Source organism: Crocodylus porosus, unplaced genomic scaffold, assembly GCF_001723895.1.
Source record: "Crocodylus porosus isolate Cpor-Errol unplaced genomic scaffold, CroPor_comp1, whole genome shotgun sequence".
NCBI lineage: Eukaryota > Metazoa > Chordata > Crocodylia > Crocodylidae > Crocodylus > Crocodylus porosus.
In genome coordinates, this window is record NW_017728916.1 from 7,060,370 (window position 1) to 7,076,051 (window position 15,682).

Below are 15,682 nucleotides of genomic sequence, written 5' to 3' on the forward strand. Positions count from 1 at the left end.
ACTGTGGGCTCCTTGGAGCAGGGAGCCCGCCATGCCCAGCGCCTTGGAGGGACCTCAAATGCTGCTGTGAACCAACTGCAGTCATTATCGAGCTCGTCAGCCTCACGTGCATACATCTCGGGTTAAATTCCACTCTCATTTCTGTCAGTGATACCTGCAGGAGTTGATACCTTGCTTTCCTAAGGCAGAATCTGACTCTGGAAATATGAAATTAAATTAAAAAACCCAGGTAAATGCAAAGAATCAGAACACAAAGGTCACTTGGGAGGGATTCTGGTTCTGTCTGGAGCAACCTGTTGGGTTTTGGGCATGCGAAGGTGTAATGATCGTAGATGAGTGGATCCTGGCCACGCTTCACCAGTTTAAATGTGAATGAGCTTTTTCTGCTTCTGTGGATTGAGAGCAGTCTGTCTGAGAGTGGATCCTAGCTCCTACTCCTTCTAAAAAGGGGCACAGATCTGAAGTCTGCTTCTGAAACTGGAAATCCCTACTTTGAGTGTTGGCCTAGTTGTAAGCATTTATTCATGTTTTCAGTACAGCACGCTGCCATTTTGGTAAAAGCAGCAAAGCACTGAGGAGAGAGAAGCAAAAAGCCAAGCATAACCATGCAGCGCTGGGAGACGGACCGCTTAATCCTGACTCTTTGGAGGATTCTTTTTTAAACTCTATTTATTAATGAATCCATTTTAAATACATTAACATTTAAGGATGCATCCACTCCCCTACAATACACACGTGCTAATCCCAGGCACCGTGCACATTGCTGTATGTTTTGAGACATTCATGCTATTACCTGCGCTTCCATGCTTGCAAACCGATGAGCCGGGTGTTGGTTTTTGTCTCCTCTGGACTGCCCAGCAGTGGATCCCAGGCCTTGGCAGCTGGGGCCTGCGTGAGGCACGCGCCGTACTTCTGCTCATGCGCGCAACTTGGACCGACATCAGCAGTTTGCAAGGAAAACGATTTTTTTAGGCTTTTTTGTGAATCAAAAATTCAAATGATATCTCTTGTTTCAGCTCAGCCAACACTTACACAAAATGCTAAGTGTTGAAACTTAATTTTACACATGATATTTTTAAAATGTAAATACTTCATTTTCAAATGCAGAAACTGGCTGTTTGAATTTTTAGATTCTATTTAAAAGACAAAAAAAAAAAGTGGCAAAACTGTCAAATATTGAGAAACAAGGGCTTGTAGGGTTAGTTTTTTGGGTGTTTTTCCTCCAGAAGAATTTTTGTGTGAAATCTCACTTGGTTCTAATTGATCTGCTCCTTCAGTCAGGAGTTGAGCTGAGGTGGATACCTTTTTGGGGAAAGACTGGGGGAGTCCTGGCCTGTATTTCCCTGCTTCTGGGAAGACCAAGAGAGCTTCAGCGCTGTTGTCATTCTGTACATTAGCTTAAGCCTGAATAACACATTATAGTCATCCCCGGTGCTTGTCATTTTACAAGCTGCCAATACTTAGGGTTTGTCTTGTATTTAGAGGTTCAGTTTTATCTGCAAATGTGGCCAGTGAATACGAAAGGCTTCAGCATAGCACAAAACAAGCCTGTTTGAGCCTAGGACATGTTTTATTTAGAGTGCGGTAAGCATTGCTGCAAGTTGGGAAGTGCTCTGAGCAGTCTCCCGGCGATGCTTCCCACGCTCCAGAGCTGGAAAAGTCCTAACTTTGTTGCACTACAATGGCACTTGGCACTTGTTTTAGACAGTAACACTAGCATTTTAAGTGAAGCGAATGTGTACTAAATGTAATGTCTAACAAGGCCCTATTGTGCTCGCAAGCCTGTAGACCCTCCACTCCTGTCCTGTCCCCTTCACAAGAAATGTGAATGTTCTTCCACTTCAAGTCTGTATGAAAAAGTGTTAAAATATTGCATGTGTGGATTTTAGTGCAAAGGAGGAAGAAAAGTGCAGCATCTAGGTCTAGTTCTGCACACCCTTGCTTACTGTAATTTTGTCCGAAGTTAGTTGTTTCATAACTTTCTGTGCTTGAATACTTTAGTAATAACTGCTTTCCTTTGCACCATTTGTTCTTCTGAGACCGCTCCAGTGCCGAGCTGTGAATTGAGGATAGACCTCTAACAGTATTTAAGGAGAAAACTCTGCATCTCACTATATATTTATGTTGATACAATCCTCATTTGCTTACGTTAATCTTCTAGGTTCATTTTTAATTTTTTGGAAAGAGAAGCTCTTGGTGGGAATTCATAGATTCAAATGCAGTCTGTCAGCTCTTGTTTCCTTTTCTGGGTCCCAGTTTCCCAGGCGTTCAGGTCCTGGATTTCGGTGCTGAACTGGGACAAATGTTCCTCTGAGGCGGGCTCTCGAACAGGAGTGGCGTGGCAGGCGGGGTGGAAGTGGTGGCTCCTCTGTCTAGTCTTTGTACTCCAGAAGCATGTACTCCACATCTGGGATGCAGCGCGCTCATCTGTGGGCTATCGAAATTAGCACGAGGGCTGTTCTGGCTTCAATGAGCTTCCGGGACCTTGGAGCCAGGCAATAGAAAGTACTGCTGGCTCCGCCGCCCTCCGTCTTCTCGTTTGTTTGTGTGCTTAGAAACACAATTCCTCTCTAAACTCTTCCCTCTCTCCATTTATTTAACTGTATCTGAGGAACAATACCTCCGCCTCTGCAAGAGATCCGCTTCTTCCCTTTCTTGCACTGAGCCTAGCAACCTAAGGCCAGCTGTTGTTCACCGAAGTGTTTCTATTTACTGCCTTCCCTTGCCGGTAGTCATGCCGTACCGCCTTGTTCTGGCACATCTCTGACAGATAGCCGAGCTAGCATATGCCTCTGCAGTTATTAATTTGGGTCTCTTTCCTTCAACCTTTTGCTGTTCCTGAAACATTACTAATGCAAGGCAGTCGGCAGAGTCCCTTTCCTGCATCTGTAATGCTGCTCTCTGGGCCCTCCATAAAACAGACTATCGCAGTGGCCTTTTGTCTCTTGTCAGGACTCTAACAGGTAAATCAGGACAAAATAATTAAATCTACCAGGCAGTATAAAATACCCATTTTACACTGCCAAATGTCACATGCATCATGCTGGGATGTGTTAGTGGCTGCCGTCAAGTGAGTCTTTTGATCTGTAGGCAATCGCAGACCCGGTTAAACCTGACGGTTGCAATAGCCTCTGTTTTTCCGTGCTAAGTGGAAGGAACAATTAAACTCTATTATGTGCGGAGGCTCTGGAGATGGCGGAAGTGATCACTGAAGGCACTGGGCCATGCGACGAGTCTGAGCAAGGTGAAATCACACGGGCAAGTGCTCCTGGGACTCCTCCACAACCCGGTCACTCAAACAGCCTCCGTGACTTCGTGTCTTGAAACATTTAAATGCAAAGATAATATTTTGAGTAACTTTTTAAATAACAATCTCTGTACAACACCTAAATAGCAATAGCTTTTCTTTGAGGAAAAAAGATGGCACAGAAAGGAAGTGTTTTATCTTCTAGACTTCTTCAGACAGAATACAAATTCTGGGTCTGATCCTGCACTGAAGCAATGGGAATTTGCAGTGTGCAAAGAATAAAAGTCCAAGCTCTGTTTGAAATAAGCTTCTGTGCCAAATTTTGCTTTCAGTTTGATTGGGGAGGGGAGTCATGAGTACCTGCACTGAAGTCAAATGAGCTGTTAAGCACTTGTTTGTGGCCAAAGGTAAGGGAGGGCAGCGCCATAAAGCAGTGGTTCCTAACTGGGGCATCAGCACTGCGGCGCGTGCGAGCGTGATTCACAAGATGAACCCAGAGATTGCAAGTGTGAATCTGCAGGGTTACAGGCTTTCTGGCATGTTGTGAGCTTTCTGAGTTCTTTGCAATGGAAGCATTGCTTGACTATATTTTTCTGGAGTCAAAAAATGTTTGAAAATTGAGGTAGCATGGGGGGCTGGAGTAATGAGGGGTGCTGTGAGTCTAAAAAGGTTGGGAGCCAGTGCCATGGAGATGAACTGGTTCAGAGGGCCATGAGCTTTTGCAGGCAACTTCGTCAGATGCTAGGAATGGACCGTCTTCACATCTGACGAAGTAGGTTGTTGTCTACGAACCCTCGTGCCTCTGGACCAGCTAGTGTCTGAGGTGCCACCCTGGCCTGCCTTCTGCCTTCTGACCCATGTCTTCAGACTTGCATGCTGACCACCTTGGATTGAAATTGGGTAACCCTAAGCAGAATCTAATCTGCTCTGCATACGTGCTGTATGTGTACATTACCAGTTTAGGGATGCTCTCTTTCAGGGTTTTAAGGTCTTTAATGATTATTTTCTGATAGGCTATCTTTTCTGCCCACAACTGGAAAAGATGCAGAGCAGTAGTTCTGACGCAAGTAAGCGTGGTTTAAGAGCGGTGCTTGAATGCTTTTGAGGCCAACTTGAGATACATTTATTAAGGCCTTATTGGAATAGTCTCTTTTGAGACCAACAAAATTACCTAGGTGAATAAAGATTTCAGAATTGGTGCATCTTTGTGTCCAAAATAGCCTCTAGTTATCTCAGATTAAACCAGCAGCCTGTGTGTTCCTCCATAAATTCTGTGTATTGCCATTTAATTTCTCTCTTAAATGAATCCCCTTGAATTACAACAGAGCTGGAAACTCCACGGCCATGGCTTGCCCACAGTGATGTCAAAAAATTTTATGACTTCTATAATAAATTGTCCTAAATATGTCTAGCTTAAAGTGCTTGTGGCAATTAAATGTTTAACAGTGAAAATATGTTCTTGTTTAGGCAAAGGAGGAATCTGGACCAATACTTTCAGCAAATGCATCATGCTGTCATCCAGATGTGCTCCTCTTCGTAATGTAAGTACATGCTAAAAACCAAAGCAGAGTTAACTTTATTTATGAAACGATTCTGGTGGAGGCTGCGAACGGTGAGGCAGGATCATGGCACACCGTGGGCCCAGATCAGTATGGTGCGGCTACACGCTGTACACAGAAACCCAAGGTGTGGAAAGCTTACAAACGGATATATGAGAGGCAGGCAGAATTTGAAGGGAACGGGAGGGAGGCTGGACAAGGGAAAGCATAAAAATGTGCGTGAGTTGGTGGCGATGCAGCCGATCCAGTTCACGCGGCTCACACGTGGTTTAAACGCAGTGATGTCGGCTCCCTCACCAAGAACAGAGGAGCTTTGGGGATCAAGGGAGATCTTCGAAAGAGAAGCTGGGCTGGTGTAGCAACGGCAAATCTTGCTGCCAGCAGAAGGGTGGGGAGAGGAGGCCGGTCCCTCTGACCCGGTGGCGTAAACAGAGCTACCCAGCCAGGGCGCCTGCTGGCTTGCACAGTACAAAAAAGTTTTAAAAGTCTTCTCGGCCACGGTAACGGGGCTGCCATTGATGGCAAACCGGCACAGCTGCTGAGGGCCTGGATTATCTCTGCTCTGCTACGAAGGGAGAGAGCGATTGTTCTCCCTTGCTGCAGCAGTCGGGACACAACTCAATGGATTCAAATGACAGCAAAACAGATTTAGATTAAAGCTCAGAATAATCTTGTGCAACTGTAAGAACAGTAGGGACCAGGGGATGAGCTGCCCAGAGAAGTTGGGAAGCCTTTAGGAAGAGGCTGGATGGGTTCGGAGCAACACCCTGCATCTGTGCAGGGCGCTGGACTGAGCTTTGAGGCTCCTTCCAGCCCAAACCTTCTATGCTTCGACTCCAACCTGTTGGAAGGGGTCCAAGGAAACGTGTGTGGCGTCTGTCCTCTAGGAAGTTTTGATTTCTGGAGGACACCAGGCACATGATGTGCTGCAGAGTTGGAGTCTGCTCTCTCTTGCTCTCTTTGGCACTGGGGCTTTTAGTGTCCTGAATAACCCGCCCGTCCCACCCGGTTCGTTGCACAACGACACCTGTCTGCCGTGGCCCGGTTCTGCTTGCTCGCCATACTTCTCTCTTCCAAAGGGGTTATTTAATGCCAGCTTTGCATTTCTCAGTCCGTAGTGCACTCACATCTGGATTTGTGCCACCATATCGCACGTCTCTACTCTGAAAGGGGTCAAGAAAAAGGGTGTGCTGGGCCAGTTCCCATGGCTTCAATGACTGAAGCAAGTTAGCCCCTGAAAGGTAGCATTATCCTTTTGTAAGAGGACAGTGCTACCAGATGACACCTGGGTACCTTTCAGTGCAAGTGTACAAACCTCAAGCATTTTAAGCACCGGAAGTTTGTGCCAAACCCAGGTCAGGGATGGCCGAACATCCAAACTGGAGAGGATGAGCTGGATGCAGTTCCTCCTTGGTAATCCTCCAGTGCAATTGCTTTCTGGGTCCTAATCCCGTAAATCCATTCGTAGCGAGAGCAGCCAGGTTACTCAGGCGTTCGGGAGTGCCTCCTTCAGCATGCGCAGCCTTTGTTCACAGGTGATCTGCAAGAGAAAAGCCACCGAGCTTGCCTCGTGGGTGCCAGGTTCGCCAGGCAGGAAGAGGCAAATGTCTGCTTCCGTTGGGGAGGTGAGAGTTTGTGCCAGGATGGTGAAGACCTGCAAGTCTGTGCTACCCAGTTTCGTTTTTCAGGACAGAGCCATGCTTCCTGCAAAGGCTGGGGAGCTGGATGTGAAATACGTGGCCAGGTCTGTGTATAATGTTCCCTTTGCTCCCTCGCGACTCTGTGTGGACCGCTGGGGCGCTGGGTTCGAGTCTGCAGGGTAGCGCCAGCTGCAGAGAGCCACCACGTGTGATTTTCCATCTCCCCCATAGGTTTTGTGTCCCCCTCTAATGCTAATTGAAAAAGAAGCATTTCCTCAGATACATAACCGGTTTCTCTGATGAATTTGATAATAGTTGCTGTCAGATCTTCCCTTTGAACTTCCCGGTTAATTTATCTTGAGGAAATATCAAGTATCTCTGAGACAACTAATCCAAACATTCAATTAAAAAGGCAAATTTAGGAAATATCTGCTTAAATATTTTATTAAAAGCTGGGATGACATTACCAGAGGGGAAGCCCTGCTGTAAAAAGCAGCTGCGTAACCGAGATCCCAGGCAGGGTGGTGATCCCTGGGAGAGTTCGGGCTCTGAGCAGGGGTTCGGGTTGGTGATGCTGGGGTTGGTTTGTCAAGTGGCCGCCAATGCTGGCTTTCTTCTTGGTCCATCTCTGTGCAGCGGGGCCCAGATGCCCACAGGCGGCTCCTAGCGAGAGAGGAGCCGGCTCTGGTCCTGGGGGTCTGCTCGCCTCGCAGCGCGTGCAGGTAGCCTGTGCCGTTCTGTAGCCGCGGGGGGAAGACAGACTCCAGCCCTGCCCTACCCTGTTTTGGGGAGGTCTCTTTGAATTCCTCCTGTGGCGCTTTCCTTCTTTGAGAGGATTAAGTGCTGTTAAGGTTGGACATCCCATGGGAGAGGAAGTGTCATCAGTGCCGTAGCAGCCACCAGCATCCTCTCTTCCTCCCAGTGAGCGTGGTACAGGACTTCGATGGGACTGCACAGCAGGGCAAGACGTAGCGGGGGAAGCAACAGCAATTTACTGGGTGAAGCATGGGGGAAACGATGGCTTCTGTACACTGATGAGTATTTGGTCCAGGTTCAATGTCTCATTCTGGTGCCTGGGATTTTCGGTAACTCGTAAATATTTTGTGCAATTTTCATTTCATTTCCAAGCTGAAATGTTAGTTCTTTCACAGCCGTGTCCGTCTGAGCTGGTCCAGTGGCAATGCGCGTGTCATTGCTCTGGTCGTTTCTCACCCGTTAGTATGACGAGGGATCTGTTCCTGTGCGACCTCGTTCACGGTCACAGCTTCATTACTGCCTCACATCCATTGCCAAGTTTCCTGGCCCTGGGCGCCTGCCTTCCTCCCATCCCTGCCACCAACTTCACCTTCCTCCCTGACCTCGCGTGCGCCCTCTCGCCAGTCTGATCGTTCTGCTCCTTCCTGCGCGTCCTGTCGGAGCCGGGGTCCTGCCAGCCCCGCTGCTGGGTGCCGTCCATGCTTTGGGGCAGGCGCCTGGACCGCGGTGGTCTTCCTCTGTGGGACAGTGAATTCCAGCTGTGCCCGGTCAGCCTGCTGTAGCTGCCAGCTGTGCAGACCCCTTCACTGCCCCCGTTGCCTTCACTGCCTGTCACTTGGAGGGTGCTTCTTCAGGGCAATCCCTTCCAACTCTCCACCCAGATGCCCTTGGCTGAGCCAAGACCTCTTGCCTGTTGCCCTTCTGTATCTTGGGTTGGGTACCCCCTCCCCATGGGGGTGCAGCAGGGATCCAGCCTCTTGCATGCAAAATCTCTCTTCAGGACATGACTTCTGAGCACCTGTGGCTCAGCCTTGTGATCCAGGTTACCTTACCCTCGCCATCAGAGCTGCTCCAGCTGCAATGAGCCTTGTGCATGCTCTCCCTCTCACATCCTCAAAGCCAAGATGCTATCTGTTCCTCGCTGCAAATGGCAGTGGGTGTCTTGTCAGTGCTTGAGTTAATGCGAAGATGGGTGCTGCTGAATTCTGCTTTTAGGCCTGGTTAAAAGGGGTCTTTTGCTCACTGTTTGCTTTGTATCATGCTTATCAGAAGCCTTGCAGCCGCTGGGATTAGCTTCCCCACCAGGAGATGGCAGGTCACCGTCCTGCCTGGGATGTCTGCCCAAGTGTTAAAACTGACGCCCGTCCAACACGGAGCAGCAAACGAGGGCTGGTGAGAGCGTGCTGCTGGCAACCCTCTCTCCAGTAAAGGTGCCAGCTCATTCAGCGCAAGCGATCTGTAGGTTTCAGACACGTCATCACTTGGAGCATTGTCCCAGAGATCATTTTTGGAGAAGGTAGTATAAATTTGTGGGGCAAACAGCTAATAATAATTCCTTGCAACAAGGGAGGCAAATCCAGGATTTACTAGTTGTGGCTGTAGCCATGTGGGATGCGCATTAGGCCTGCAATGCAGATCAGCTGGTCTTCCACCAGCTCAGACAGAAAAATGCCCAGTGACGGGACCACCCCAAAGTCTTCGTCCCAACCTTGGGGCACACGTGTGTGCCGCCTACTGCCCGAAGGTCTGTTGTGTGCTGGTTGGGGCAGCGTGCTGTCCATTGCACAAGGTTGCATGTCTGAAACTCAGCCCTTTTGCACACTCGCTCTAGCTAAATTTCCTAAATTTTGGAGCAGCTTTGTCATTTGAAAATCTGATCCCGCAGCTGTTTCATATAGATATGCATCCTGGTGACTTCCATATGGCCTGCCTTTCTATATTTAAACAACTACTGTGTAGAAGCACAAAGAAAGTATGGTGGGAATTAAGCATCAATAAGCCCTTACAAATCAGAGATCTGTGGTAGGAGGGACCTTGAAGTCATCTCGTCCAGCCCCCAGCTCAGCTCAGATTAATCCCCATCTGAGCCAGGGCATGCTGCTCCTGTAGAGCCTATAGCAGAGATCCCCTAAAGAGACATCTATGGAACAGCCTCCGAACAGGCAAAGTGCCGCTGACACGGTGATCAGCCTCCGGCCAGGGTCTTGGATGGGCCCGGAGGCTGTGATGACCTGCCGTGGCACGGGGCTGGGCCCTGGGGCCAGGAGGCTCCTTCCAGCTCTGAGTTTCTTAACTGATGGTAAGTAATGAGCCCTGTGGCTACTCCTGCTCTTCTGTATCTTTTTTGCTTTGTTCTTGGAGACCTTTCCATGAAATATCCATAAAGAGCTCTGTGCCTTCCTGTTTTTCCTCTGTTTTTTTTTTTTTTTTAAATCTGATGTCCTTATCCGCTTTCCCTGTCTTTGTGAGAGCTGACTTTTTCACCAGGACCCATAACTGGCTTGTAACGGTTCTGAGCGGGTGTGTTTTATATGGAGCCATTTAATATGATCCGTCCTTTCATCGGCGCATGCGAGCCTGATATAAACGCAGAGCTGCTTCCTTGAGGTCCCGGTTCAGGAGAGCGCTCCGGCGTGCGGTTCAGTCCGTTGTCTTCAAAGCGCTTTACACCCCGTCCCAATCCCACTTGCTGCGTGGGGAACCGCTCCTCCCTTGGGCACGGTGAGGAGAGGGAGGAAGAGGATGGATTCCTGTTCCTTACGTGAAGCCTGAATAAAGGCTTTGCAAGATGGCTCAAGCTGGCCCTTGGAGGCAGGATCTTCTCCCAGCCCAGCATGTTGGGCACGGGTCCTTTCAATGTTGCGGTAAGATCAGTCGTACCTCTGCCCTGGGGAATAAACCTCCCACTTTTGGGCAGGTGGTTCCCTTTGCTGCCAGTGAGTTTGGTCCCATCCCGAAGGCTGGCTGTGCCTCTCATCAGTTTTGCGGCACCGCTGTCACTTCAAACATGAAGTCAATTTAAGCCATTTGTGGGGACACGAATGCCCCAAGATGGGTGGGGGGTTAGGCATCATTCACACGTGAAAGCATTTCTTGACTGTCTTCTGTGCAGGTTACAAGGAGCTCGTCTCATGGCAGAGGGGGTGCGAGCATGCTGGCTTGTTAGGCTGGTGGTATTTGGAAGCTGTTACCACTTCTGGGCATGTTTTAAATGACAGCTTTGTCTCTGAAGAGACTGCAGGGTCAGGGTTCATCCAAGTGAAGTTGGGGACAAACGCACACCCTCCAGCAGAAAAAACCATTTAAAAAGATATATCTAATTACTGTGGTGGTAGGGAATAAATAGTGTCTCTAAAGTCCTAGATCCTGAAAATGCTACGTATTCATAGATGTTAGGGTTGGATGCCAGGTGCCCATCCAGCCTCCTCTTAAAGACCCCCAAGGCAGGGGAGAGCACCACCTCCTTTGGGAGCTTGTTCCAAATTTTGGCCACCGTCGCCATGAAGAAGTTCTTCCTGATGTCTAACCTAAATCTGCTCCCGGTCAGTTTGTGACCGTTGTTCCTCGTTACCCCAAGAGGCGCCCTGGTGACCAGAGCATCTCTGATCCCTTGCTGCATCCCCATAATGATTTGTAGGCAGCCACAAGATCCCCTCTTGGTTTTCTCGTGCGGAGCCCGAAGAGGTCCAGGGCCCTCGGTCTGCCCTCATCAGGCTTGTCCTGCAAGCCCCCGACCACACGAGTGGCCTCCGGTGGGACTGGAGGCAGGGATCTGTCTTGGTAAAGCTCGGTGAAGGATTGGTCTCTCCCCCCTTCTCTCTCTAATCCCATACTTATTTCTGTTCAGATGAAGTCTTCCTCGCAGCCCATACAAAGCTGCCTAGTGGTTCAGTGCGTGAGTCGAGGCATAATTAACTGGTTTTCTTTTCGGGTTCCTAAAACAGGTCCTCCTGGACCCGCTCGGGAAGTTCACGTCTTTTCGTCTTCCTGTTTATTCTTTCATTTAATTTGGATCTTCGAGATTGCCTGTTTCCGTGTGTTGTCGTTGTTGCTTCCAGTTGCCTGTATAAATGGGCCCCCTCTCGGGGGACACCATTGCACATACTGTTAAGTTAGCATCTGCCTGTGTTTCAATGAAACGTTGTTTTATGTGGAATTTAATGTTCTGTTACAAGAAACAGGAGCGCTGCAAATAATTCTTTTCCTCCCGGCACTCCCGATTTCACCAAAATGAAGCAGCTGCATTATTTATTTGCCGTTACCTTTCGGTACCTGTCAAGCAGTCATATTCCAGCCCAGAGCAGATGGCAGACCTGTCAGCATCCAGTTGCTTATAATCCTAGTGGCAGATGATGATTTACACGGTTGAAGACCTAACTTATGTTTCCAAGTCCTGCACAGACACGTGAGTGAGGTGTGTTCACTTTGTTCCACTCTTCGACACGGGCAGCTGTATTTTTGGACGGGTTTGGAAGTGTTGGAAGGCGTCTCCTGCGGCCTCCGCGCGCCGGCGGTTGACAAAGAGCTAATCGCCGTTCTGGTGGACACTCCAGCTGAAGATCTTCAGCTGGCTCCAGTTTGACAGTCAGGTTTTGGAACAAAACAATGGGTCCATTGTTGAGTTGTTCCTGTGACTAGCAATCAGAAGCCAAAAGGAAATGGCAGAGACTACCATCAACTCATACAGACCTGCCAAGGCTTTGAAAAATCTAAATTAAAATTCTACAGGCATTTCCATTATGGAGGAGAGGCATTTTTTAATCTGCACTGTTTCTGCTTTGTTCTTCTCCATGACACCCTTTCTTCTTTGTGCACGCACATGTCCAAGCCCGTGCGGGCCTGTTGGCATTGGGCACCCTCCTCTAGTTCAAAGCGATGGAGCGGCCAAGACCTCTTGCACGGCTCCAGGGGGGTGAGGTCAGGTTTTGCTCCAGATTCATGTCAAAGGCTACCCGCAGTCAAACAGCTTTAAACGTGTATGTGTTCGTTCAGGCTGGGAATACAAAGTAGCTGAATGAGATAGCGGACATACCTATGCTCCCATGTGCTGTTGGCTGTTGAGCCTTTGCAACGCCAGCCCCTTGGCCACCGGGCTTGGACCGCTGGCTGAAACACACGTTGATGTGCTTGCAAAGTGCTCCAGGCCCTCATAACCCGTGAGATGCTATAAAACATCTTCTGGTTGGTGCTAAATACTTGCAGAGCTTCTCTCACTTTTTCTCTGTACATGTCAAGAAAAGCCAAGTGGTAGTTCTTTCAAACTCAGATGGAAAATGTATGAAATCATTCAGAGAAATGAAGCCAATGGAGCAATACTGAGTACTGTGCTGAGTGAATATTATTGCTAGCCTTGAAGGGCTTAATCAAATCTTGTTTTTAGAGAGGATAATAAATGCTTTTTCTTGGAGGGAACTTGATTTTAATAAGCCAGAGATTATACCTTTGTAAGTGTAGCATAATCTCATTGACTTTGGCGTTAGCACATTTAGATGGCAAAGCAAGGCTGTGATCGCTAAGAAAACAGGAGGGCCCATAAGTATTCTACCTCTGCAACTGTACAGCTAGATGCCCATGTATGCTTCATTCTGCAAGAAGCAGACCTAAAAATGGAAACCTCCGAGTGAAAAATGAAATGCTGCAGAGTCTGCCCTTAATAAGGAAATCTCTTCTGGAGTAGGAGCGTAGCGCACAACCGTTAGGTCCCTGGAGAATGCCAACATGTGCCCTGCGAGAGACGGCTTTCCATGGCGTTGTTAGACATGTTGCATTTTTCCTGTAACACGTGGGTTACTAGGCATTGCAAATGATCTTAATGAATTATGATTGGTGATGCCTGGACAGTGAGACTAGACGTATATTAGCATTCACTTATTGGGCACTCAGAAATGGTAACCATGGTGCTGCACTGAGAAGTGGTGCAGAACAAGGAGACCTACCACAAAACCAGTCTGTGCCTGGGGCTTCCTCTCCCCTCTCCTCCATGGGTGTACCCCGGATTGGCACGTGGGCCTGTATGTGGTGGGCTAGGTAAATCATCTGTAAGGCACTTGTTCCCCTTCAGAACGGCGCGCCAAATGAGATGCTGCATATTTTGATCTGAGCAAGATTGGGCAACCATCGCTTCTCATGGTCTGCAAAGACTTAACTGCGTCTCAGTGTTTGGTGCAACATAATTGTGGGCTGTGTGCATCCATGATAGGTGATGAGTCCACAAGACTCGTCCTTGTGCTAGGCCTAAAGGTAATAACTTTAAATTTTGGTTGGAGGGTTCCTGTCCGTCGAATCCTAAAGTACTGCAAGAGGGTTGGGAAGTGCAGAAACAAAGCAAACTCTACCCGCCGCTTGTTCAGGTCCCACCTGACCTATCTGCAAGGAGCGTTTGCAGGCTGAGACTTTCCTTGCAAATTAAATGTGGTTCCTTTTTCATGAACTGATATATTTTACATGTATTGAATCATAGGATTTTCCTTTTTAGAGCAAAGAAGCAGCTCAGCACTAGGTTTGGTGGTAGTCGGTGTTTTCTGTAACTGGTTTTGTGAGGAAAACACTACATTAGTGGAGGTCCTCAGGCTGCAGCTCAGCGTGATGCAGTTTTGTACCTTTGCCGGACAGCGCAGTGAGCCCAGATGTGATCTGCGCTGGTGCAAGGTCCCCAGCCCCAGCTGCCGTCCTCTGGGGGAGGCGAGCTCTGCTCTGATCCTCCAGCTCGGTGTCATCCTTTGCCCTATAAAGTAGAGGAGCAGCTGTGTCATCTGGGAAGCTTTCCAGAGTCATCTGTAAGCAAATGAGATTTAGAAACCTGGTTTCTCCGAGCAGGCCTCTTTGCCCGTCATCGGTCCACTAGCAGCACGCAACCTGTTCCTCTTCTGCATGTGTTCGATGCTGGGCAAGAGATACTCGTTTCCCAGAGCAGGTCCTTAGTGATTTCCCCTCAACCCCAAGTTGTCTGTACAGCAACTTGTTCCTCGATGGGTATTCCTGTGTGAAAAGTGCTCTCCCGCTGGTCCAGAGGCTCCTTTTCTCTAAATGCCGGATGCTCGGGGCTACTGGATAGAATCGTTATGAAATTCGGGGAGGAAGGTAATCAGGGGAAATATTGCAGCCTGACTTGGGTGGATGAGAAGAGACCAAGGCTGTCATTATACTAGACTCTGTCGGTTGGCTAAGGTGATGGCAGCCCTGGAGGTAGATACATGGTGATAACCGTGATCGCTTTACTTTTTCTCTCTTGCTGCTTAATTGCCAACCTGACCTGAATAGCTTTGCAGAAGTGCCAGCAGCAGAGACCCGATGCATAACATGAGCATTTGAAGCACGTTGGATATAAACTTCCAAGAGAGAGGGGTGATAGGATTTTTTGAGCTCTTTATTCTGTAATTCATCACTGGTTAGACATCTAGTCTACCTCCATGGTCAGCTCCAGCTGCAACCTCTGGTTTATAAAGGCTGGCGTATGTATTCGATAAGTGGTACATATGTATTTTCTGGCTTGGATTAAACTGCTGAATTGACCAAAGTGAATGTGTATATAACTCATAAGCAATTTGGAGTTTTTCCCACATTCTAGAATAAAACAAGAACAAAATCAAACATTTCCATGAAGGCCTGAAAAGGTAATTTTGGATGAACTGGGATGTTGATTTTGTTTCAGTCGAACACTTATTTTTCCCCACCAGATTTTATAAAACAATTGCTTCCTTATGGAGACTCAATACATGCTGTGCCAAAAAGGTTGAACCCCGCTGTCTGTTTTACTGAAATGAAATGTTGTTCATCAGTACATTTGTCTTGTTTTTGAGGAAGAGGCATTTTCTGCTGTCCTTGCTTTCCAAACAGTGCTCATGATGATTGTAATGGGAAGAAGTTGGTGAAGGTGTTTGTCTTGGTTGTGCATTTAGCATTTCAGTTTGGTCCCACCCTGAAAATACCTGTTTGGGTGTTGGAGCTGAGCCACAATGCAGAATCCCAGGGGGAAAAACTGCTCCACGGCTCTGCTTCTGCAGATAGACGCTGGCTTTTAAAGTCCATTTAAAGAATCCAAACTGATAGCATTTCTGCATTTTTCTCCAATGCTTTTAAGGGGAGCTAGACGAGGCGCAGTTATCTGAATAAACGGCTGCCAGAATGATCTCACGTGATGTTTGAATTCTGAGACTGTTTCCAGAAATATGTGAGCTTTATAACAAAGCTTTCAGTTTTTCTTTAGTTCACGCATTAACCTTATAACATGAACTAAGGAGCTGGCGCCTCCTGAAATGCCTTTGAAAAAGCTTTGTGCTTATTCACATTTTCTCTCGCTCTCTCCTTTTTCCATTATTCTTATGGAACTGGGCTCTTCCTTTTTAAATATTTAGATGCCCCTGTTTGTATTCCTTACTTAAAATAAAGTAAAGGGGAGGGGTTGCGCTCTATGTTAAGGAGCAATATACATCAACCCTCATCAAGACAGAATCAAAGGATGAGGAAGTAGAAGGACTGTG

The 15,682-nt window shown here is 47.9% G+C and overlaps 1 protein-coding gene across 2 annotated transcripts in view; it reads left to right on the plus strand.

The window, feature by feature from the left end:
- The first annotated feature begins 4,718 nt into the window (after positions 1-4,718).
- Positions 4,719-15,682, plus strand: part of HTR2C (5-hydroxytryptamine receptor 2C) — a 261,421-nt gene continuing 250,457 nt past the window's right edge. For both annotated transcript variants that reach the window (XM_019536369.1, XM_019536370.1), the window contains exon 1: positions 4,719-4,788. The gene's annotated coding sequence lies outside the window, so the exon portion shown is untranslated. The remainder of the gene's footprint in view (positions 4,789-15,682) is intronic.